We start from the raw sequence: 26,946 nt of genomic DNA, 5'->3' as shown, positions 1-26,946 counted from the left end.
ATGCATACAGTGTATTTTGACCATATTCTTTTTGCCATTTCTCCCAGCAACTCCTTCCTCATTCACTTCTAACCCCAAACTTCATGTCCATTTTTGTGTCACTCCTTTTTGTGGCTGGAGAATTTTATGCATGCACGTAATGTTATGATCAAGTCCACCTCCTCCTGTTCTTTCTCCTGTAACTACCCCTATCTCCACCACCACTCTTCCCTCACAATTTCATGTTTTCTTTTTACTGCTAAATCCATGGAATCCACTTAGTGCTGCCAGAATGTGCATGGGTGTAGGGCCATCTACTGAAGCTTTCGTGGGGGGCTGTATCACTTAAGAAAATTGACTCGCCTCCCTGAAGGCATCAATTGCCATAGCTCCTGAGAAAGAAGGTAGGCTTTCCTGATAACCACACCTGTGCATTCTGGGATTTTTGTCTGGCTTGATCTTGTGCAAATAGTCCCAGCCACTGTTAAGTCATTTGTGTTACTGCCTTGTGTCCAGAAGACAGTGTTTTGCAGTATTCATCCATTACTCCTGGTTCCTGCAATCTTTCTGCCTCCTCTTCCCCAATGGTTTCCTGAGCCTTAGGAGCAGGGATGTGATATAGAGGTCTCCTTTAGGGCTCTGCACTCTGCAGTTTCTTATTCTCTGCTTGTTGACCAGCTGTGGGTCTCTGGTAATCACCATCTGCTGTGAGGAGACGTTTCCTGACGAGGGTTGAGAGACACACAAGAATAGGCCTCTAGGAGCTGGTCTAGTACTATGTTCGTTTAGCAGAATGGTCAGCAATAGGCTCTCTGCTGTTGTTTTTCTTCTCGGTGTTGCTCACACTGTCGCAACACAGGGTAACCTCCTCTTTTTCCTTCTCTCTTCCTGGAGTCTGTGGATGACTGGCTATGCAGACTGTTCCATCAGTGTTTCTTGCTCATTCTTGAGAAAAATCACCCAATAATAGACCCAGATTTAAGAATGGTATTGAGCATTGTGAGCTTTTTTTTTTCTCTGTAAAGCTAAAGTAATTTTATTGAAATGATTGTTGAAAATATTTTTTATCTTAAACCAGAGATGAAAATTTGCTCAAATAGGAGTCTCAACCCTTGTTGTGTAGTTGATTTGTCCTTGAGCATTCTTGGGCCACATTCGAGTGTGTACCGGAGAAAGAGGACGTGCGGATGGTGACACATTGTCACTTCCCTCTTAAGTTTCTAAGTAAGTTATGACATATGTCTGTGTTTAAAGGAAGTAGGATTATTCAACCATTTCATTTTCCTATACAAGAAGGAATAATTGTCTTCTTAATGCTAATTTCTGAATAATCATGAAGTAGTTTAGGCATTTAAATATTTATTAGGACGGTAGTATAGGTTAGTGGTAGAGTGTTTGCCTCACGAGCTTCAGGCCTGCGTGTAAACCCTCAGTATCACCAAAGGAAAATATTTATATTGAAACCATTGTTCTTCTGAACGTTTTATTTTCTACAAACATTCTATATAAACATGGGAACCAGGAAATATATATAATAGTACACTACCTCTATTTAAAAATTAAGAAAAAATAAAAATAAATAAATAAACAAATAAAAATTAAGAAAGAGCCGAGGGTCTTTCTTAAATGTGTGTGGCCATGCTTTTCATGCTCATTATGAACTTTAAACCTCAACTGTTCTTCACTGGAAAATGTGCAAACAAACTGACTTAACGCCTCATACTGTCTTACACACTGTGGTGTAATCTCCAACGTACTACAGAATAGTGCCCGCAATAAAAGGGATGAACTAGTAGTCCATTAAACAAGAATGCACTTCAAAGGTGTAAGAAATACACACTATCCCCAACAGTATTGTGAGAATTTTGGAATTTTGGTTTTTTTTTAAAAAACACAGAAATATTATAAGACTGCATTTTTATTTTAATCCCAGGTATGGAGATATGGGTATGCTTCAAATTTGGAATTCTGGGGACTTTTCAAAGGATATATAAATGCTAGGGCCCCAGTGAGGGTGTTGCTGATGGTGGTTGGATGCTGTTGGTCATGGTTTGTTAAGCAGTTGTGCAAAAAGAAACAAGAAGAAATTATATATCCTGATGGTGAAGATGAGACTTTCCCCAGGGGACTTGACACCTTAATCAGCAGGAAGTAGTCTAATGATATTGTGCCCCTTTCTGCCTCTGTCTTTTTTCCTCTCATGTCTAGTGTTATGGGGTTGAAAAGGTGGAGAAGGGTGGAAGAAAAAGGAACCCATAAGGTAGCAAAGGTCGGTTACAAAATATAATTCACGTGATTACATTTATAAGCTGTTCTTCACAGTCAAATGTTAGTAAATCAATGGTTGGCAACTGTTAGGACTGTAAGATTCTAAAAGCTTAGTCTAAAGGATTTGGCAGAGGAGATGGGGCTAAGAGAAGATTCTGTATCTTGATTTTGGTCTCAGTTACAAATCAGTACATATTGTTGTTTGTATGTTTGTTTGCTGTTGCTGTTGTTTGTACTGACGGGAATCAAACTCTGGGCCTTGAGAATGTGAAGCAGTGTTCCACCACTTAAGGTGCACCCCAAAACAACACGTTTTTAATTCATAAAACTACTTACTACAAGTCAAGTTCGTTTATGGAATTTTAAAGTTTTTTTCTTTCTTTCTTTTTTTCTTTTTTTTTTTTAAGATTTGTTGTTGCTGTTGAGACAGGGTTTCTCTGTATTTGCCTCGGCTGTCCCAGACTCCCAACAAGCACTTTACTCAAATGAAGATTTCTTTAGTGCAGAATTTTTTTAATCACTTAGCATTAAGTAACAGCAAAGCTCTAGGAAGTTATTCTGTGAGTCTGCTGGTGACGCATAACCCCTGACACACATCCTCTGGCTGTAACTGGTGAGAAGGCTGCCGTTGAACTCATTGCCTGTGGAAGTCTGAAGGTACGATTTTATTGCCAGAGAACTTTCCCTTTTATTTTTAATTTGTCAAGACAGGGTTTCTCTGTGTAGCTTTGGCTGTCCCGACCTCATGTTGTAGACCAGGCTGGCCTTTAATTCACGGAGATCTGCCTGCTTCTGCCTCCCGAGTGCTGAGATTACAGATGTGCACCATCACACCTGGCTGCCAGAGAACTTGCTAAGTTTTGGGGATTTTGTTTGTTTGTCTGTTTTGTGTTTTTTGGGGAGGGTTATTGAGCCAGAGTCTTTCTCCATCACTCCGGCTGTCCTGGAACTTACCCATAGACCATGCTGACCTTGAGCTCACAGAAATCCACCTGTTTCTGCCTCCTGTGTACTGGGATTAAAGGTGTGTTTTTTTCTTTTTGGAACTATGAGTACATCATTTTCTCCTTCCCTTTCCATACTCCAAAGCCTCCCATTTGCCCCTCCTTGCTTTCTTTCAAATTCATGGCCTTTTTTCATTAATTGTTGTTACATGTATGTATGTATGAATAAATATAAACATACATACTTCTAGATATAACCTTCTCCGTCTGTATAATGTTACTTGTATGTATGTTTTCTTCATTTTTAAATGTTTATTTGAAACCAGGCAGTGATGGCCCATGCCTTTAATCCCAGCACTCAGGAGGTAGAGGCAGGCTTGGTCTGCAGAACGAGTTCCAGGACAGCCTGGACTACATAGAGAAACCCTATTTCAAAAAAACAGGTAACACTCAGGGAGGCAGAGGCAGGCAGATTTCTGAGTTTGAGGCCAGCCTGATCTACAAAGCAAGTCCAGGATAACCAAGGCTGCACAGAAAAACCCTGTCTTGAAAAAAAAAATAAAAACAAACAAACAAATAAATAGAAATGTTCATTTTGAATTCTGTGTAGACCACTAACTGGAGATGCAAACAATATAGCCCGTGTTTCTTGTATAATTTGCTTTAAAGTGATTTTATACAGTCTTACTTACATTTTCTAGGGAAGAGAGGATAAAGCAAAGACGCATCCATAAAAGCACTTGGTTTCTGTTTTTACATGCTGTAACAACCTGGGTTTTAGAAAAACTCAACTTCTGAAACTCTAGTCATTTTAATGATGATTAAATGTTTAATATCTTGTTTAACGGCATTAAATCAGAAATATTTAAGAGTTAAAAAGATAAAATGTAAGGGCTGGAGAAACGGCTCAGTGGTTAAGAACACTGACTGCTTTTCCAGAGGACACAGGTTCAATTCCCAGCACCCAAATGGCAGCTCACAACTGTCTGTAACTCCAAGATCTGACACCCTCCCACAGACGTACATGCAGGCTAAACACCAATGTACATAAAATAAAAATAAATAAATTAAAAATAAAGATAAAGTGTGAGATTGTAGAAATGTCCCAGTGGGTTAAGAACACTTCCAAGGGCTGGAAAGATGGCTCAGTGGTTAAGAGCACTGGCTACTCTTCCAGACAACCTGGCCTCAATTCCCAGTACCCACATGGCAGCTCAAAACTGTTTGGATCTGACACCCTCACACAGACATACGTACAGGCAAAACCACTAATGCCCATAAAATAAAAATAAAAATAAATAATATTTTTTAAAAATTATTTTTAAAAAGTGCTTTTAAAGTTTTTTTAAAAAGTGCTTCCTACTTTTGGAGAGGACCCGAGTTCTCTTCCCAGAACACAAGTCAGGCAGCTCATAACAGCCTGGAACTCTAAGACATCCAGTGCCTGCTTCTGGCTCCCGAGGGTTCCTGCACATATGTGGAATACACACACAACAAACACACACACACACACACACACACACACACACACAAAAGTAAATTCTTTAAAGAAGATACATTGTAATTTTTTCATTTTCTAAAAAAATTTAAATTGTTTTATGTGTAGTGGTGTTTTGTCTGCGCAGGCGCGCGCGCACGCGCGCGCGCGCGCGTGTGTGTGTGTGTGTGTGTGTGTGTGTGTACCATGTGTGTGCTGCTGCCTGCACTGACCACAAGAGGGCATCAGATCCTCACAGATTGGAATTAACAAAAGTTTGTGAGCTGCCGTGTGGGTGCTGGGAATTGAATTGTCTGGAAGAGTACTCGTTATTATTATTATTATTATTATTATTATTATTAGTTTATTGAGACAGGGTTTCTCTGTGTACCCCTGGCTGTCCTGGAACCCACTTTATAGACCAGGCTGGCCTTGAACTCACCAGAGCTCCACTTGCCTCTGGCTCCTAGGCTTACCATGGCCAGTACATTAGTCTTTTAAAGTCTTCTATATATCGTTGATTTAAACAAAACAAAACAAAACAACATATCCAGAAATGGAAATACATAGCTAGGTATGGTAGCACATGCCTTTAACCCCAGCACTCGGAAGACAAGCAGGAGAATATCTATTAGTTCAAAAGCCCAGCCTGGTCTACAAATTCCAGGGTACACTACATAGAGAGATCCTGACTCAAACAAACAAAGGGCAACACAGAATAGTGAGGGAAAAAGAAACTTCATAGAACTGTGGAAAAACAAACCAGCCAATGCACAGCAGCAACAGAAATGTTAAAAGCCTGGTTCATCTCTAACATGTTCTATGTAGCACAGGCCGACCTCTAACTAGTAATTCCCTGCTTTGGCCTTTGAGGTGCTGCCGTTACAGGTCTGCATCATCTGTGTTGCCTCCTAACTAAAAAGAAATACTTTAAAAATGTATTGTAAAGGACTGGAGAGATGGCTCAGCAGTTAAGAACCCTGGCTGCTGTTCCAGAGGCCTGAGTTTATCAGCACCCGCAGGCTGGATCAGAATTGACTATAACTGTAGTCCCGTGCAATCTGTCTGTCCTCATGTGCATATACACATGCAGACAAAGCACCCAGTTACATAAAATAAAGAAAGAAAGCTAAAAATGAAGATTCAATTATTGAAAACTAATTTAATTTTTTGATAGTGTCATATAATCTGTAATGTTTTATAATATGCCTCATTACTCACTCTTTTTCCTCGTACTTCCTGATCATTTCAACTAGCTCCCCTTCACACTCATGCCTTTAATTTTAATTTGATGACCCGTGGAGTTTAGTTAGGGTTGTGTACATAGACATAGACAAGGGATGATTTACTGGGCAACAGAAGACAATTTTTTAAAACTATGTTTAAAATAGAAAGCACAACATTTGCTATTTTAGCTGTTGTGAACTATCCAGCAGAGAAGACAACTTGAACATAGGTTTAAGCCAATAAAAAGTCTATATTAGCTGGCTGGTAACTACACTGGGTGTTGGGGAGCATCTCAGTGTAAGCTTGTAAGCACAAAAACCATATCCTGGGTTTATATATCTCAGTTAGCAAGAACAGTTATCCAGAAGCGGAACCACAGAAGTCAAGGTCGGTACATTTAGAGACTTAAATGGACTGGGTCTTTGTTTTCATTCTTTGGCCAGTGGTGCTGTGTTTTATGACCCTATGGTACTTCCACAATGGTGTCAGTTGTGCTGAGGTTTGGGGTCCACTAATGTCTGGGAGCCTGTTATAGTAGCCATTTCTAAATTTGTAACGTCTACATCATAAAATTTGCTGTTTTGCCCTTCGAAGCTTGTATGAATTATATCACACACATTGTTTAACAATCTGCTGTTTACAACACCTTTTCATTATCATAAACTTATGGCAAAATGATATTTCCCTATTATTCCTGGTGTCCTGATACATTTTCTGTTTCTACAAATTTGCTTTGATTGACTCAATTGTATAGTGATATTGTATATTGTATATTAGATACAAATTATTATCTACTTAATGGTATATATATTACTTTTTCACTTGGATATAAAGATTGAATGTAATAAAATTATAATATCACTTAAAATATAATGAAGTATTGAGTGGTGTCTGCAAAAAAAAAGAAACTATGAAGCATTAAAAAAAAAAAGTCATATGTCCAGGAGTGATGGCGCTTGTTTTTAATGCCAGCACTAGAGAGGCGGAGGCAGGCAGATCTCTGAGTTCAAGGCCAGCCTGGTCTAAATAGGGAGTTCCAGAGCTACATAGTGAAATCCTATCTCAAAAAACAAGCAAATAAACAAACAGAAATCTTAGTTTAAGTGAATTTACTATGTATGTTATTCGCTCTTCTAGGTACTTGAGTTCACGTTATTTTGCAGAAAGAAGAGAACTAGAAATTCTTTAGAACTGGAATGTGCTTTATCTTAGAACAAAGGTCAAAATATATGTCCACATATACGTAAATATACAAAATAAAGAAACAGAATATGTCTGAGTTAGTAGGGTTTATAAAGCATCTTTCGTTTTATGGTATTTTCCATTTGTATCTCCAGCTCCCAAGTGTATACACTTTTTATACTTTTTAAAAGATTTGTTTGTTTATTGTTTATACAGCATTCTGACTGCACAGATGCCAACAGGCCAGAAGAGGCTACCAGATAGAATTTTAGATGGTTGTGAGCCACCATGTGATTGCTGGGAATTGAATGTAGGACCTTTGAAAGAACAGCCATTGCTCTTAATCTCTGAGCCATCTCTCCTGCCCCACTTATACTTTTGATCAGCGATCAGCTTGGATTTTACCTACTATGTCTAGCAAATGATTCACCAGTTAATAGAAATCTTCACCATTAGTTTTACAGCTCCGTAATTTATCATACTCCAGTGTGTGGCTGTTCTGTGTTTTAAGCTTCCAATAGCTGAGGAATTCTAGTTCTGGAATCACAAGAACTATACTTCATGACCTTGCCCACCCTTATTTTTATGCTTATAAAAGCATATCTTCACAGTAAATTTATAAGTTAGATTGTTATGTAGAGATAACCACATATATCCTTTATTTGACATTGCTAAATTCTTCTCTGTAGACATTATGAGGTTTTATATTCCTAGATGCAGGGAGTAAATTCTTCTTTTCCTGAAGTCACACAGAGTTTATTGTCAACCTTTGAATTTTTGTTGATCTACAAGGTGAGAAACTGTATGGATCTCTGTGAGTTTGAGGCCAGCCTGGTCTACAAAGACAGTCCAGGACAGCCAGGACTGTTACACAAAGAAACCAAGAAAGAAAGAAAGAAAGAAAGAAAGAAAGAAAGAAAGAAAGAAAGAAAGAAGGAAAGAAAGAAAGAAAGAAAGAAAGAAAGAAAGAAAGAAAGAGAAAGAAAGAATAGGAAGAAAGAAACTGTATCATGTTAATTAATATTTGTCTTACGACACTGAAACTTAATAGATCTTCATGTTTTTAACAAAAAGGTATTTTATATTATTTTTCTGAATTTATAAATGTCTTCTAAAGTTATTTCAGTCCTTGCTGATTCAAAAGATGGATGTTTTAGTAATAGTTTCTCCTTTAGCCTCTCACCTGTGATTTTCGTTGCAGTTACTTTCTCTGTCGTTTGTCTGTGGGCTAAGGTATTCTTTATTGTGGTTTGCTTTGTCACAGGGTCTCTCACGATACAAGGCTGGATTTGAACTTATGACCCTTCTGAGTACTGGTATTATAGTTATGTGCCACAATGTCCAATTTATGGTGTGCTTGCTATGTAAAATTTTCATTTTATTTATTTGTTTGTTTGTTTAGTTTTTTTTTTTTTTTTTTTTTTTTTTTTTTTTTTTTTTTTGAGACAGGATATTTTGTGTAGCATTGTCTGTCCTGGATTTGCTTTCTAGACCAGCAAGGACTCAAACTCAAACAGATCCGCCTGCCCCTGGCTTCCCCAGCGCTGGCATCACAGGTGCGTGCCATGGCACCCAGCTCAAAATTTTCATTTTAATATGTCATGTTTATCAACCTTTTATTGTATATGGATTTTGAATTCTACTTATAATATTGTTCTTTTCACCTAAATTGAAAAGAAGTTGACAAATTTTGGCTGGAATTTTGGTTTATTAGTAGAATAATTTTTGTAGTCCTTCCATAGCACTGAAAAAAGGAAAGAGAAGGGAAGGAAACAAAGGTGAGAGGGAAGGAAATGGAAATTAAAAAGAGGTGAAGGGACTGAAGAGATAGCTCAACACTTAAGAGCGCTGGCTGTCTTTCCAGAGGACCCTGGGTTCAATTCCCAGCAGCTCACACCTGCCTTTTGACATATAGCTTCAGGGCTCTGACATCCTCACACAGACAAACCCCCAGGCAGAAAAGAAGGGAAAGGAAAGAGAATGTGCTGGACAGCAGCATGTGCTGTCTTTCATTTTCATAGTTTGCATTTAGTCCCCTAGTCCATTTGGTTTTGTTTTGTTTTGTTTTGTTTTTTTTGCTTGTATATATGAATTCAAATGTATATTTTCCCAAGTGGCTGTGAAATTTTCCCAGTATGCATTATTAGAAGCATACTTTCTCTTCTGTTCTTCATGGATGGTACTTTGAATGCATGCTGAACTTCTAATTCTGTGCTTGCATAAATTTCTGGATATCTTCTTCTTGCTTACATTATGGTCTCCTGTCTATTCATATGTCAGTGCCACAATAATAGAACTGATAGCTTTCTAATATGTTTTAATGACTGAAATGTCCAGGTTTTTTTCTTTCAAAAAAATATGTGTTTGAGCCAGGCATTGGTGTCCCACGCCTTTAATCCTAGCACTTAGGAAGCAAAGGCAAGCAGATCTTTGTGAGTTCAAGGCCAATCTGGTCTACAAAGTAAATTCCAGGACAGTCAGGGCTACACAGAGGAACTCTATTTGGAGAAAAAAAATTTTAAGGATGTATTTGTTTTTATTTTGTGTGTGTGATTGTTTTACTTGTATGTATGTGTATTCATCTGTGCCTACTACTAAGGGGAGGTGTTGGGTAACCGGGAGTGGGAAATATAAACAGATGTAAGCTGCTTTGTGAGTTCTGGGAACTGAACCCATGTCCTCTGCAAGAAAAACCACTGAGACATCTCTCCAGTCCCAAGTTTTTCTTTCTATTGCTTTTTCTTCAGGGTCATCAGCTATACATACATAGTGACATACTCATTCTAACTTTAATGTCAACTTGTTCAGTCTCAGACCAGACTGGTTATAAATTAATTTTACTAGAATTTATGTTTTTCTAATGCTGAATCATTGATGAATGTGGTATATTTTTATACTCTTTCAAAAATTATATTTTGTAATGTTTTCATGTTTTCTTCATATTTTATGTTATCTAGGTAATTTTTCTTGTTGTTGTTTTGAGGCTAGAATCCAGAGATTCACACACACTAGGCAGACACTAGCAGTGAGCTATATTCCCATTACTGTTTAAATTGGTTTTTCTCTTAACACAAACACACAACAAAAACAAAAACCTCAAAACAACAACAACATCAAAACGGCGTTATGCACACTAGCAAGTGTTCTACAAGTTAACTGTATCTCCAGCTCTTGGTTTTCTGAGACACCGTCTCACTAACAGCCTAGCTGGAGCTCACCATGTAACCCAGGTATGCCTTAAATGCCCACTGTTTTCCTCTGCTTCCACCATGCCCAGCTTCTGTTAGATCTTAGAATTATTGTTGACTTGTATGAACATGAAAATATTTTTTATTACAAATATATATAGTAAGAAAAGTAAATATAACTGGTGACATTAGTAAAGCATATCCTTTAAATAAGGCTTTTTGCTCCTATAATGTGTTCAGAGTTGCTGAAAATATATTTACATGTAACTGTCTTAGTGTAGAGCCAGAGGTAAGAACAAAACTTCAGATGGAAAAAAAAAATGGCTTCAGGGGCTGGAGAGATGGCTCAGGCTCAGTGGTTAAGAACGCATTCTGCTCTCACAGAGAACCTAATTTCAGTTCCCAGTACACAGGTCCAGTGGTTCACAACTGATTGTTGCAGCTCCAGGGGATCTGCTTCTTATTTCTGGCCTTCATGTACATTGCACTTACATGCATAAACTCACACTATGACACACACACATTGCAAGATATTTGATCCCATTGTGATCCCTGAGATTGTGAACTGTAAAAACCTGTTTTATGTTTGGTGTGGCTCAGCCCTATGACACACCTTTAATCCAAGAGCTTTCTGTATACCGGATTTAATAAAGTTAACCCTAGGTCAAGAGACAGAGCAAGAAACCAGCTGACAGGGATTAACAGAAAGGAGAGACTGAGAGACAGGTATTGAAGACAGCATGGAGAAGGGTGATTTAGCTCTTGAACGATCAGCTCCTTGGCCTTTGGCTCTTTTAGCTCTTTGGCTCTTTGGTTTATTAGACTTCAGGCTTTTTGCTCCTGTGCTGTCGGGTGAGCTAGCAGGCCTTTTCCTCCTGGGTCATCAGCTGAGCTAGCAAGCTTTTAGCTTTGAGCTTTTAGCCTTTTCCTTCTGGGACATGAGCTGAGTAGGAAGGTCAGCTGGGTGCTTTCTGTGCCTGTCTGAGCTGGCAGGTTTTTACCCCAGCATCTGACTCCTGAGCTTTCACTGGTAAAATCAAACACATACACACACACACACACACACACACACACACACACACAATTACAGTAAAACTGAGTTGGTGAGTTTCTTTGTATGTGGTTTCCTGGGGTGTGGCTATCCAGGTTAGCTGGTGCACACCTCTGAGAAGCTTGCATGAAACTCTCTTCACCTACTTCCCATTTCTGCAATCTCCGCCATGGAAATAGTGGTCAGAGTAAAGTTTTGAGTCACAAGGCTCAGGGCTTCCGCGCCCACTTTCTCAGGGGACAGTGTTGTGCGGCTAGCAGCTTGAGATCCTTGCATGCATCACTAAGTGGACCAGCTATATTTCCGGCCTCTTATTAATATTGTTCCCTTCATAGGTAATAGAGCAATGAAAAGCATAAACAGAAAGCTTAACCCAGGAAAAGTGACAAACAGACCAAGGCTCCAGCTGTGAATTGCTGTGGGGAAAGAGAAACTGAATAAGTGAGGCAGCGCTGGTAAAGAACAGACCAGCAGCCCTGCCCACAGGGCGAAACCCACAGCTTTCCACAAGCCTAAAGCCACTGGAGGAATTCGGTGGAATCATGACCCCTCCTGAAGGGTAGGCCAACACTGGAGAAGAAATCCGTTTTGTTGGCTCCACATATCTTGAAGGGCTGATGCTGGGTCCTTTAGAAGGGTCCTTGTTAGAGAGTGAAGTGCTCTTGGAGACCTGGAAACAGGGGACAGTAGCATCTGAGTGAGTGCTGGGAGATGGCTGCAAGCAGCAGCCCTGGGAGGAGGTGCCAATTGTTTGACAGCAGTTGGGCTCACTGGGTTCTTGTTTGCTAGAGGCAGGGTTTTATTATGTATCCCTGGCTAGCCTGGAACTCACTGATCTCTTAAGTGTTATGAGTAAAAGCATGTATCACCGTGCCTGACTCCATGCTCTTGGCCTTTCATTCAAAGAATTAATAATAAAGGCTCACACACATTTGCTAAAGTGGTAAGATAACTGCAAAATGAAGCAGTAACAGATTAGAAAAGGTTCCATGTCAGGAGTGACAGGGAGTCATGTGAGTGGGCCCTGATTATTATTTGGGACTTCCTCTTATGGACTTTAAGTGATTGCTAAGGTTCTCTATTTTGGTTGCTAGATTGGATCATACAGTCATTTTTACACTGTGCCTGTCCCCACAATGCATCAGATTTTAATCTTAAATACACTCAGTCATGTGTAAGATGGTATTGAGGGTTCCTCCCTAAAAGTTCACACAGTAGTATACTAATGCACAAGCATCTGAAACCAGTTGAGGTTGGATTGGCCTTTTCATTCACACTGAACTAGGAATATGTTTGAAAAGAAACTGTCTATGCTTGGTTGTTGTTAGGAGAGGAGAAACATCATTGCGTGAGAGACATGACTATGTAGCCTGATTAATGGGCGGTGGGGGCAGACACATTGTTTGGAGAGGGGTTTGTGTGCACAGTACCTGCAGGTAAGGGAGGTGGTCTCCAAGACCATTGTTAGAAAAGAGGGGTAAACATAACTCAAGCCATGCGGAGTCCCATGTTATTAAGCTATCCTGTGCTTGCCGGCCTCAGTGGAATGTGTACAGACTGAGACGTTTAGGAAACAGGTGCTCGGGCCACTCTGTCGGGCCAACCTCGAAGGCCTAAGGAATTCCAGTAATCTTTTAGTGACTTCAGCTCAGGCCAATTTGGGATTTGTTGTTTTGATATAGAAAAGAATTTCAAGACTAGCTAGTATGATGCAGAGATTTTTATTAAAGTTTTTTGTTGTTGTTGTTTTGTTTTGGGATTTTTTTGGGGGGGTGTTGGTTTTGATATTGGTTTTGGCTTTTCAAGACAGGGTTTCTCTGTGTAACAGAGCCCTGCCTGGCTGTCCTAGACTTGCTTTGTACACCAGGCTGGCCTTGAACTCACAGAGATCTGCCTGCCTCTGCCTCCTGAGTGCTGGGATTACAGGCATCATGCATGTGTCACAACCAATTCATTAAAGATAATTTAATACACTTAGCAGAAGAAATGCTTAGGAGGACACACTGGAGAGCATGACTGTGGGCTTGAGTGAGCTGCAAAGTTTGGCTGCCTGCTCAAGGGAGTACTGAGTTGTCTGAGCATTAGCCGTATTTACCCGTTCCTGTGGTTCTCACGTCACATCTTAAAGGTTGCATAGAAACCTTCTTTTGTTTTATCTTGTTTTTCTTTTTTCTCTCTTTAGACAAGTTAGATTATAAAGTGATTCAGAGATAACTTAGATGGAATTGCAGTCTCATAAGGTAAATTCCAGAGCCACTAGGGGTTTAGGAAATGTTCTTTCCCTACAAATGGCTTTTAGGTGAGATTCTTAAAAAACTGCAGGTTTGCATTTATGAAGGGACAAAGGCTCTAAGCAGTTATTAATTGTACTGCAATTCTTGTGTCTCTGAGAGAGAAAGGCTTCAACATGATTCCTGAATAAGGGCTCCTCTCTCTCTCTTCTCATGTGTCTGTAATTCTCTCTATATTGCCTCACTTGAGTCTCATTCCTTATGTGGACTCATTGCTGGCTGGGACTGGAAAGCTGGAACTCTGGCAGGCAGATCTAAGTTCCCCTAGTTCTCCCGGATACACTTCAGAAGACAGCTTTTGCCTGGGACCTTAGCCAACCCAGGCTGCATAAACTCGGTTGTGTCTAGGGGAAGTGAGAGCCTCCTGGACCCACAGACCACAAGGCTAAGTGTGACAAGCATTGGCTTCTGGTGTGCAGTGAAGGGAAGCATTCAAAGTGACTGAGGTATGATGGACAAGTGATTCTAGACCAGCCTTCTTTACAAAGCTTTTAGGGTCAGAGCCTCACCCCACCTTGGTCCAGCCACCCACCCTCCAGAAGCCAATTAAAACACTTAAACACAGCCAGTCAAGGAGGGGCACGCCTGCAGTCCCAGCACTCAGGAGGCAGAGGCAGGTGGATCTCTGTGAATTTGAGGCCAGCCTGTTCTACCACATGAGTACAGAACAGCCAAGGCTACACAGAGAAAACCTGTCTTGAAATACAAAAGCAAAACCAACACAAAACAAAACAAAAAGAAGCCCCACTCATACACAGCATAGTGAAAAGCAGAAAAAGGAAATTTATTCCATGTAGCCACTTATGTGTGCAAAGAGGAACAAAGGAATATATTGATTCCCCTCACCGAACACTCAACTCCATCTTCCTCTTCCTGACTTGAGTTTTTGTTTATCGTGTGTGTGTGTGTGTGTGTGTGTGTGTGTACACTTGTCCATCTGCATTTGGAGTCCAGAGGGACTTGATGTTGAGTCTTTCTCAATCTCTTCCCACTTTCTTCTTTGAGATGGAGTCTTTCACTGAATTGGGAGGTTTCTGAGTTGGCTAGTCAGGCTATTCAGCAAGCTTCATGAAGCTTCCTGTCTCCACTTACTTAGTGCTTGGCTTCTGGAAGCATGCTACACACCTTAGTTTTCATCTTGTTTTGTTTTGCACGGGTTCTGAGGAACTGAACTTAGGTACTCATGCTTGGTGGCAGCTGGTTCACTGAGCCAGCTTGCCAGCTCAGGTTTAGATTTAAGTAGAAGACAAGGGTATGCATGACTAAGCAGGCCTGGCCAAGGTGTGGTTGTGTTCATCATTGCTGCAAGGCTCCAGTCAAGTGAGGTGTCTTGATAAGCTGTGGAACTGCGTGAAATAAATACCTTTCTGAGAGACAAGCTCCTCCTGTTTGCTGGCACCAATCCCCAGATTTTTTCTTCTCACAGTGTAAAATTCTCTGGAAAAATCCAATTTTCTGGAGACCATTGTTTTCAATAGTATGATGGGAAGGTTCCTGTGTGTCTTTAGAGTATTTTCAGACCTGCTTAGGATGGCCTGAGCTTGGGCAAAGAACCAGCCTGAATATATGGAATGACAAAGGATTCTGGCTTTAAGACTCAGGTCTTTAGAGGATCCAGGAAGAAGCCATTCCAGGTCAACTTTCCTTCCTTCCTTCCTTCCTTCCTTCCTTCCTTCCTTCCTTCCTTCCTTCCTTCCTTCCTTCCTTCCTTCCTTTCTTCCTTCTCTATCTTGTTCTCTTTTTCTCTCTCTCTTTCTTTCTTTCTTTTTTGGTTTTTTGAAACATGGTTTCTCTGTGTAGCTGTCCTGGAACTCTGTAGAACAGGTTGGCCTCAAACTTAGAGGCCCACCTGCCTCTGCCTCCCAAAGGGTAGTCTGAAAGGCATGTACCACCACCGTGTAGCGCTTTATTATTCATTAACAATTGATTTTACTATATTTAAAGTATTTCTAAACTTTTTTTGTTTCCTTGTTTTATCTTTGTTTTTGTTTTCTGAGACAAGGTTTCTCTGTGTAGCCCTGGCTTTCCTGGAACTTGCTCTTTAGACCAGGCTGGCCTTGAACTCAGGGATCTGTCTACTTCAGCCTCCCAAGTGCTGAGATTAAAGGTGTTCACCACTGCTGCCCCGTTTTAAATTTTAATTTAAAAGGTTTTATTATTTATTCTTACCTTTATCTAATTCTATTCACATACATTTTAGTGTGGTTAGATTTCATCTCTTACTCTTCCTCATATTTTAGTTTCTTTGTTTAGCCTTGCTTCTTTCTTTACTGCTTTCCACATTTATTATATTCTTACCATAACTTTTCCCATCCCTTATGCTACATTATTTTTCGCTGTATTCTTTTCTTTGCATAGTTAATTGCGCTATGCAATGAACTGTAATTAATTTTGATTTTTGTTTTTCAGTGTCTGGTTTGTTTCATCATTATTGCTGTTAAAATGTTTGTTCTCTTCTCTGAGTAGAATGCGGAATTAGTCTTTCAAAATAAAACCAGAAGAGATGGCCATCCTCATACATGCTGCAGATCACAACTTAGGGACACGAAAATTTGGAAAGGCAGGAAAGCATAACTCCTGCAAAGTACCACAACTCCTTAGCACCAAATCTGAGACACTGAAATGGTTAAGGTTCTGGAAAAAGAACTCACAAGCCTATTTTTAAGAATGATCAATTGGGGCTGGAAAGATGGCTCAGCGCTTAAGAGCACTGTCTGCTCTTTGAGAGGTCCTCAGTTCAATTCTTACATGGTGCCTCACAATCATCTCCTGGGATCTGATGCCCTCTTCTAGCATGTAGGTGTACAGGCAGATAGAGCACTCATACACATTAAATAAGTAGATAAAAGAATGATCACTAACCTCCAAGAGGGGTCAGACAGAGAGACGAATGAAGAAAGCGTCTGGGCAAGAAAGTCAACAATATGGCTAAGAAAATCAGGAAGGAAACTGAGACTCTGAAATGTAAACTCAGAAAAAATGGAAGTGAAAACTCACAAACCAAATTTACTAAAAGACTAGAAGATGGAGTATTAGGTATGGAACTGTGTCAAGAAAATTCTACATCAGACATCAAGAAAGATGTCTGTTTTTCTGAAACAGGGTTTCTTTGTGTACCGTTGGCTGTTCTGGAACCCACTCTGCAGATCAGGCTGGTCAGGAACTCAGTGATTCCCCGTCTCTGCCTCTAACAGCTGACTAATTGGACTTAAGACCTCCTCAAAAGGAGAGAATTCATGCCTGGTACTATAAATCTACACAACTTCCCATGGCTGATGAGGTCATAGACCCTAAGGGAGAACCTGCTAGTGCCAATATGACTTCTCCATCTTTTCATCCCTTCCTCCCTCCCTCCTTCCTTCCTTCCTTCCTTCTCTCCTTCCTTTTTCTTTTTACATTTATTTAAATGGATAAATAAGTGGATTTACCCACTGAGCCATCTCACTGGAGCCCTACCCATATGATTTCTAGCTGTATCCTTATGGTCACACATAATTTTACCTCTCATCCCTAATCAAGTTTCCTTTTGCAAAGATGGAGACTATTACAGAGATCACAGTTCAGTTTTTAAGAGGATAAAAAATTAGAAGCTGGAGAGACATCTTATCTATACAAGTGCTTGCTGTTCTTGTAGAGAATCTGAGTTTGGTTCCACTACATTGAGGGGCTCCAAACCACCTGTAACTCCAGCTCCAGAGGGGTGCAATGCTTCTATCTTATGAAGAATATACAGATAATTTGAAAATATTTCTAATCACTTGTGCACGAGGACATTTATAATGCTGTTGTAGCAATAGAGAAGAGACAAACCACATATCTGCCAGAGGAAATGGTTTACTGAACTATTATATATCACACCTGTGAAACACCAGGCTATGAAATTGAAGGAGAGCCAGGTGGTGGTGGCGCACGCCTTTAGCCCCAGCATTCAGGGAGGCAGAGTCAGGCAGATCTCTGTGAGTTTCAAGGTAGCCTGAAACTCAAGGCTACACAGAGAAACCCTGTCTTGAAAAAAAAAGAAAAGACAGTTCAGATGCCTATGAATATTATGTATCATTGCTATACCATCTATTGCCAGCATGTAACTATATATTGTGGCACATTTCTATAGATAGTATTTGGGGGGAAAGCAGAAGGATCATGCGAGGCCATGAGTTTGAACAGTTCACTATGCCGAGGGTAAGATAATTAGTGGGATCATGATTGCAAATGATCACATATCTGGGCAATGTAGTGAGAACCATCTTTAAATTCTGTTGTTGCCATACACATGATGAAATGCTATACAGCCACAAATGAAGGTTAGAAACTATGACTGTATGCAACAACTATATGTAGATGAATCCTACAAGCACAGTGTTCGGTCAATAAAGCTAGATGTAAAACAATGCTACATACCATAATTACATAGTATTTTGAAACTGTCAAATTCTATGTCAGAATTCATAACATCTACTATTTTTAAAATATGTTAAGGAATTGAGATTCAGATATGTTAGTCTTCTGATATACTAGTGTGTGTCTGTTTCTCTTTCTTTTTTTTCCATTTTAAATTTTTATTTCTTTTTGGGTGGTTTTGTTTTGTTTTGTTTTGTTTTGTTTGTTTGACTGACATGATTTCTTTGTGTAGCCCTGGCTGTCCTGGAACTTGCTCTGTGTTCCAGGCTGGCCTCCAACTCACAGAAATCCACCTGCCTCTGCCTCCCTAGGGCTGGGATTAAGGATGTACCACCTTAATCCACCACTTGGCTTAAATGTTTATTTTAATGTTTTAAAGTTTTTAAATTTTCAACTAAAAATGTAAAGATTTTTTAAATTGTTTTCCATTGTGTGCATAGATGTGGGTGTGTGCACGTAAGCACAGGTACCTGCAGAGACCTGAGGTCTTTGATCCTCCTGGGGTTATAGTTGCAGGCAGTTGTGAGTCATTGGCCATGTGTGCTGGGAGCTGAAATGTGGTCCTCTGCAAGAGCAGTAAGCACTCATAGCCACTGAGCATTCACTCTAGCCCCATGTTCTGTTTCAACACTGGTTTTTTCTTTAATATACTTGCTGCATGTTCTTTGGCTGATTGAACTTCAGTTTAAATGTTTTTGAATGACTGAGATGTTGGTTAATTGAAAACTGCTTGTCTAGCTCATGCAAGTCTCTTGGTTTGATCCCCAAGACTGGTGAGGATATTAGATAAAATTAACCTTCATCAAAGGGGCCTTAAAAATATATCAAATAGGGCTGGACAGCTGGCTCAGAGGTTAAGAGCATTGACTGGTCTTCCACAGGTCCTGAGTTCAATTCCCAGCAACCACATTATGCTCACAACCATCTATAATGAGATCTGATGCCCTCTTTTGATGAGCAGGTGCACATGCAGATTAAGCATTCACGTACATTAAATAAATAAATAATGAAATAAATAAATAAATAGATGTATCACATAAGTCAATAGATAGATGTTGGTTTTATTTTGTCATCTCAGAATTAAAACAACTAGCAAATAAGACAGTCACACAGCAAAGAAAGCTGAATAACGTTTGTGTATTAATGTGAGGTGGTCCCTGCAGGTATCATGGCAGGCAGGAAAATGAACCCTGAAGAGGTGAAAATGAAAATTTGGTTCAGGCTAACTTAGTCAACAGGCTGGATCAGACCTCAAGAGTCCAATGCCAAATGATTTATTGCCAGTGTATTTAAACAGTATAATTTGGAAGAAAAAAAAAAAAAGAAAAAATTTCCTGGTGTAACAGTCCCCGGTGCACAAGGAAGCATAATTACATTAAAACTCAACTCAGGGAACATGTCATTTCCTTCAAGAAGATGGGTTCTGGAGATAGGCTACTTGTACTAGCTTAAGGGCCTAAGGAAGTATCAGGCATGGTCTCTGTCATACAGATAGTGTAAAGGTCATTGGGGATATTAGCCACCTTCAGTCCTGGTCGTAGGAGCTTGGGGAAGCCACTGCCTACAAAGACAAGGGTCATTTAGAATACTAGCCACCCTCAGTCATGGTTGTGGAAGCTTAATATGGCCTCACCCAGCAGATAGCACAGATCATCAGATCACTTCCAATTCACAGCCTTCTAAATGGAAAATCAGGTATTTTCTCCTTTGAGGAGACACACATGGGTGACTAACATTCCTGATTTCTCTAGTGATCTATGGATACAGAGACCTTCAAATGCTCCCAACGTTAATATTATCTAAACTAGTATTATTTTGTTATTTTGTGATGTCAAATTGTACATTGATAGCCAGGCAGTGGTGACGAACACCTTTAATCCCAGCACTTGGGAGGCAGAGGCAGGCTGATCTCTGAGTTTGAGGCCAGCCTGGTCTACATAGTGAGTTCCAGGACAGCCAGGGCTACACAGAGAAACCCTGTCATTAAAAAAAAGAGAAAAGGAAGTTATGCAGGATGAGGGACATAGGGCAGGCCATGGAATGCTTCCCTGTGTGCCTGATTCCTAGAAGCACACTCACACAGCAAGTGAAGAAATGATGTGTGATTTACTTCAAGTAACCGTGTGAGGCAAATGATAGAGATAGAGGACAAGAACATGTATGCTTTCCTAGTGTCTGAAACTGTTAAAAGGACATGTAAGGTTGTAAATGCTACCATCTCTATTACTCATAGTCCTTCAGCATTTATCTAATAATACTAAGAGGCTTAAAAATCAACCAAATGTCTTCTCCTTAAGCAAGAGAAGTTTTTGTTGCTGGCAACCACTGTTAAATATTGGAGCCACAGTATGAGGCTGTATCTGTAGGGGCTGCAAAGATGCCGCAGTGTTGAGATCACTTGCCGAGGACCTGAGTTCCTGGCCTGCACCGTGTTGGGCAGCTCACAAACCCCTGTAAGTTCACCTCCAGGGGCATCTGATGGCTGCGCCGGCACACACATCCACAAATACACACAGGGCCACACACACAATTAAAGCAAATCCTACAGCAAAGCAAAACTGGGCTTAATTCTTCCTAGAAAAAGCCTATGGAGGCCTGTGGGATTGCTCAGTGGTTAGGAGCAGGGGCTGCTGTTCTGGAGGACCTGGCTTCATTCCCCAGCACCCGCATGGTGGCTCACAACCATCTGTAACTTCAGTTCCACAAGATCCATTGCCCTCCTCTGGTCTCCCAGGCCACGGTGTTCATGTGGCACACACGCACACATGCAAAAGCGCCCACACACATGAAATAAAAAATCTTCACAGAAGAAACGGGGAGTAACTGTTTCAGTCAAACTTCTTTGGTGGCCTGAGAGATGCCCAGTGGTTAAGATCATTCACCACCAAGCCTAACGGCACTCGAATCCCCAGAACCTGGCAAGTACTCTCACTGCCACATGCTGGCTCCCCAAATACGTGTAATAAAAAGCTGTTTGAGAGCTGGGCGTGGTGGGACAGTTGTGGAATGTTTCTCGCAGACGTACTAGATACTGTGTACCTCTCAACACACTTATAACCCACATCAGATGAGAGTCCTAGCAGGCCTGGGAAGCACAGTGCGGCCAGGGTGTCAAGCACTGTGACATTGTTGAGGGGCTTCAGGGAAACAAGTAAATTACAGAAGAGTAACTGTCCGTCAGCCCTTACCATTAACAGAGAGAGCTTGTAAGAGAAGAAGGTAGGTAATGATGGGGCAGATGGAGAGGGCTTACCTACTAGACATGACACACTGTGGAAAGATGAGGGGAGTGAGGTACAGTGTGTAACTTTGGAGGCTATTCTTGGGAAACGAAACCTAGCCAAATTACAGTCTGAAACTTACCACACAGAAAATCTGGAAACCAAAGAAATGCTTTTCCTTCAAAAGACTATACCTCAAGTGCCAGCAGTTTGTTTTTCTCAGAAAAATGTAGATTCGAGAAGACAATAGAACGTCATCTTAAAAGCTGCCACAGTAGATAAGTTAGCCCTGGATTCCGTGTCCAGTGAATGTGTCCTTCAGGCACAATGACAGAATTAAGACAACTGTATGAATGGGAAACTAAGAGACGTTTGTCTTCAGCAGATCTGTGCTGTCAGAAATGATCACAGAAGTTTCTCATGTGAAGAGGAAGGGACACTAACAGAACACCTGGATCCTCAGGAGCGCATGAAGGCCAGCAGACATGGTAAATGGTAAATACTTCTTAAAATAAAACACTGTTTTATTTTCTAAATTATTTTAAGAAAAGTGTGGATAGTTACAGTATAATAGCCCCCTAGAGTTTTCAGTGTAGTGATTGCCTACGCATGTAATAAATCTAATACATAAAACTGTTAGAAAAACCTGGATGTGGTGGCCCACACTCCTCAAATCCCAGCACTGAGACAGAGGCAGGAGAATCTCTGTGAGTTCAAGGTCGGCCTGGTCTACATATTCCAGGACAGAGATGGTGTCTCAAAACAAAAACAAAAACAAAACAAAAAAACTCCAAAAACATAATACCAAAAATAAGAACAACAAGATGCCATAAAATTACAAGAAAATATACTATCGGGAGGAAGAAGAGAGATCTATATGCTTTTCTGATGTTTGTCTACATTTTACATGAAAGAACAGTGTTCTAGGTGAACTCTGCAAGACTGAGTTGCAGGGGCTGGAGAGATGGCCCAGTGGTTAAGAATGCTGGCTGCTCTTCCAGAGGACCCACGCTCCGTTCCCAGCAACCACATAGTGGCTCACAGCCATCCGAAACTCCAGTTCCAGGGCATCTGGCACTCTCTTCCGACCTCTATGGACACCAGTCATGCATGTGGTGCACAGACATATAAAAATCATATACTCAAAATGAGTAAAAATCTTTTCTAAAAAGACCAAATTGTAGCTAAGTGCACACGCCTGTATACCCAGCACTCGGGGACAGAGGCAGGCAGATCTCTGAGTTTCAGGCCAGCCTGATTTACAAAGCTAGTCCAGGGCAGCCAGGGGTACACTGAGAAACCCTGTCTCAAAAAAACAAAAACAAAAACAAAAACAGACAAAAAAGACTGAGTTGTGTTTTATAATCTTAGAGAAACTACTATATGATACAAAGAAATATAGTTAATGAAGCAATAAAAATGTGATAATGAAAACCGAAAGTATTTTAATTATCTTTAACATGATATGAGGGACAAGAACAATTACAATTGTATGAAGTGTGATGACATCAATAATTATTTTAAATATTAAATAGTAATTACCTCAATTTTAAGGAAATTGTCAGGGCAAATACAAAGAATACCAAGCTATACTATCTATAAGAGTTAGGACAAGCCAGCTGATGTTGGCACATGCTTTTAATCCCAGCACTCAGGAGGTAGAAGCAGTTGGATCTCCATGAGATCTAAGGCAACTTAATTTACAGAGAGAGCTCCAGAATAGCCAGGGCTACACAGAGAAATCCTTCTCAAAAAACAAAATAAAACAAACAATAAAAAAGAAAAGAGTTAATATAGTGTAACTCTAAAAAGCTCATATTTGTTAAGAATAAATGAGTAGAAGCTAGATTGGTGGTGCATGCCAAAGGGAGTAATCCACCATTTGGGAAGTAGAGACATGCAGATCAGAAAAGAATTTAGGGTGAACCTTAGCCACATAGCAAGATCAAGGGCAGCCTGGGATAGAACAGACCTCCAGAACAACCAAAAATAAAATAAAATTAAGATTAATAAATGGACAAAGTTTCACATGGCAAATACTAAAACTGAAATGCAAAGAATGATGTCTATAGAAATGTTCAATAAGTTTAAAGACTGAGGGTAAGATCAGAAATAATGAATGGTATTATCCATGGGGGCTAGAGAGACGGCTCAGCAGTTGAGAACACTGACTGCTCTTCCAGAGGACCCAGGTTCAAGTTCCAGCACTCACATTGCAGCTGACAACTGTTGGTAAATATAGTTCCGGGAATCAGACATCCTCATTTAGATATCCATGAGTCAAAACACTAATGTACATAAAATAAAATTATTAAGAATGGTATGCTAAAACAGAACAAAACAAAACAAAAAATGGTATGCTATGAGGACTATGATTGGGATGTAAAGTAAACAACTAACTAAATAAAGTTAAAAGTGGAAGGAAGGAAGGAAGGAAGGAAGGAAGGAAGGAAGGAAGGAAGGAAAGAAGGAAAGAAGGAAAGAAGGAAAGAAGGAAAGAAGGAAAGAAGGAAAGAAAGGTTGAGCAAGCCATGAGGAGCAAGCCAGTAAAACAACACCCTCCATATTCTCTGCATCAGCTCCTACTTCCTGCCTTCTTTGAGTTCCTGTTTGGCTTTCCTTTGATGATGAACAGTGATTTGAAAGCATGAGCCAAATAAACCCTTTCCTCTCCAGGGGGTGAAAATGGTATTCCACTGTTAAAGGTGCATATTTTATTGTGAAGTGATAATTGTGTCTGTTTGTATTGAATATCATCTTAAAAATACATAAAGCAAAAATTTAGGTAACAGTGTAGTTTATCATCCTAACTAATTGCAAAAAAAATAGAGAGGACGTGGCATATTTGAATAATCCTATGAACTGTCTTGATTTGATATTTATGGAATACTATATCCTACAGATTCTAAATATGAATATTTTCCATGTATATATAGTATGTTCTTAAAGAAGACATCTGATGGGTGACAGAAAACAACAGAGAGCCAGGAATGTGTGGCACACACTTTCACTTATTTATTTAGGTTTTTCGAGACAGGGTTTCTCTGTGTGTTTCTCTTGGCTGTCCTAGACTCACTTTGTAGAGAAGGCTGGCCTCGAATTCACAGGGATCTGCCTGCTTCCCCAACTACTGGGACCACAAGCATGTGTGACCATGCCTTCGCTCATTTTTTATTCTAAGAATTAATGTATTTTTTCAATAATATGCTAAATTTTGTTGTATCATTTCACTAAGCAATTAACTAATGTTAATTCTCAAACCAACTGTCCCCTCACTATTTACCTTGGAAATTTGTTTCCTCCTTTCCTAGCTTGAGAATTTTTTATTTTCTTCTGTTTTTCAAGACAGGGTTTCTCTGTGTATCACAGCCCTGGGTGTCCTGGAACTTGCTTTGTAGACCAGGCTGGACTCAAACTCACAGAGATCCACCTGTGTGCTGCCTCCTGAGTGTTGGGATTATAGTCAAGGCTACACTGAGAAACCCTGTCTCAAAAAATAAAACAAAATAACAAACAAACAATCCTGGCCTCAGAAAATTGCCAAAGAAAATGATGTCAGCATATGCATGGAAGGAGATATTAAGCGTTTTCAAGTAGACATGTAAAGGATCTTGTTTACAGAATATAGAAAGGACCTTACAATCCACTAGTGAGAATAAAACAAGTCTAATAAAAAACGGGCAGAAATTTTGCTTAGGCATATTACAAAAAGAGGCCTTTAAATGGGGCTGGAGAGATGGCTCGTGGTTAAGAGCACTGGCTGGGCTTCCAGAAGACCCAGGTTCAATTCCCAGTACCCACATGGCAGCTCCAACTGTCTGTAGCTCCTGTTTCAGGGGAATCCGACACCCTCACACAGACATACATGCATTCAAACATCAATGTACATAAAATAAAAATAAATTGTTTTAAAAAGAGGAAGCCCTAAAATGGGTAAACATTAAAATATACTTAGTACAGTTAGTCACATAGAAAATATGAAATGAGCTAGACACGGTGGACACCTGTGATCCCAGCACGTGGGAGGCAGAGGCAGGCGGATCTCTGAGTTGGAAGCCAGCCTGGTCTACATAGTGAGTTCTAATACAGCCAAAGCTACACAGAGAAACCCTCTCTCAAAAAACAAACACCAAAAATGCAAAATGAGACTATTTTCATGCTCATTAAAGTTATTACAACTAAAAAGATGTCAGCATTGAATGTAGTAGAATGTGCACCAACTAGAATGTTCATACATGCTGGCAGACATTTAAAATTCAACAACTTTGGGAGATGGCTTGAAAGCTGATTAAAATGTAGCAATAAAATGGCTGGCTCTATAGCTCTGTGGTGGACTGCTTGCCAGCATTTGAAGCTTTGGGTTTTTTTCCAAATCTGTGCATAGATACAACCTAGAGTTTTCAGTAAGAGGACGCCCACCACAGTGGGAGAAAACATTTGCAAATCATGTGTCTTAAATTTATAAAACCACTTACAATTCACTGAAAAATAACTAATTGAAAATGAATAGCAATTCTGAACACACACACACACACACACACACACACACACACACACACATACGAAGTTCTGCGATGAGCCAAAAGATGCTCAGTGTTCTCACCTGTCAGATGAGTACTGCTGTGAGTGTGAGAAACTGGAACCTTGCCTGTGTTGCTGGTGGGAATGTGAAATGTTCAGCTATTGTGAAAAATGGCTTGACAGTTCCTACTAAGTCAAACATGGAATTACCATGTAACACAACAGTTTTACTGTTAGGTTTACCCGATAAAGAATTATATTAGTTACACTTGTATCACTGTAACCACAATACCTGACAAAACCATAAGGGGAATAGTTAAATTTATTTGTTCAGTTTTCAAGCATTTATTACATTGGCTTCCTTGCCCCATGGAAGGAATTCCATTGGGTGGAATTCGAAGACGCTAGGAATATATAGTTTTAACCCTGTGGTAGAAAGCAAAGAGGAGCCCAGGAAAAGATGTACACTTCAAGGACACACTATCTGTGACCGACTTCCTGCAGCTAATTCTTGCCTAAGTTTCCAGAACCTTACAAAAACAGTGTCACTAACTGCAGACCAACCCTTTATGATATAGAAGCCTGTTGGGAGATACATCACATCAAAGGGTAACAAAAACAGAAAACAGGTATGCAGATTCTATAACTGAACTCTTCACACTGGCCACAGACAGAAACAACCTGCTTTCCCTTCAGTAGATGAGCATATAAAATAATGCAGTGTCTTCATATGGTAGAATATTATTCAGCCGACAAAAAGGGATGAGACCCTGACAAGTGCCACAACATAAATGAGCCTTGATAACATCGTGCTGAATGAAAGAGTCAGGCATAAAAAGCCATATTTGTTGGCTCCATTTATATGAAATATATAGAATAAGAACAAAATAGATTGGTGATTTCCAATTTTTAGAAGAATGCATAATATATCTCTTCCATGGTTATGAGATTTAATTATGACATAATAAAAATATTTTTATTAATTGCAGCTTCATAACATTATAAATGTATTAGCTACCACTAACTTGCTCCCTTTAAAATGGTTTATTTAATTTCTACCTGCGGTGTATATGTGTGCTTCTGTGTGGCCCTGCATGTCCAAACACAGAGCCTTGTACATACTGAAATGTGTGTTCTACCCCTGAGCTGTACCCCCAAGCCTAACATGGATAATTTATATTGTGTGAATTCCCACGTTT

At 39.9% G+C, this 26,946-nt stretch overlaps 1 protein-coding gene across 22 annotated transcripts in view; it reads left to right on the top strand.

The window, feature by feature from the left end:
• The window catches only part of Baz2b (bromodomain adjacent to zinc finger domain 2B), a 288,501-nt gene that overhangs the window by 19,294 nt on the left and 242,261 nt on the right, over nucleotides 1-26,946 (top strand). For 20 of the 22 annotated variants that reach the window (XM_060390226.1, XM_060390227.1, XM_060390238.1 and 17 more), the window contains exon 2: nucleotides 21,612-21,714. The gene's annotated coding sequence lies outside the window, so the exon portion shown is untranslated. Of the gene's footprint in view, nucleotides 1-21,608; nucleotides 21,722-26,946 lie in introns of all 22 variants that reach the window. The other 2 variants (XM_060390223.1, XM_060390222.1) reach the window with 2 other exon arrangements.

Source organism: Meriones unguiculatus, chromosome 8 (genome assembly GCF_030254825.1).
Source record: "Meriones unguiculatus strain TT.TT164.6M chromosome 8, Bangor_MerUng_6.1, whole genome shotgun sequence".
NCBI lineage: Eukaryota > Metazoa > Chordata > Mammalia > Rodentia > Muridae > Meriones > Meriones unguiculatus.
Note: the sequence above shows the minus strand (reverse complement) of the source record. Positions and strands in the feature narration are given on the sequence as shown.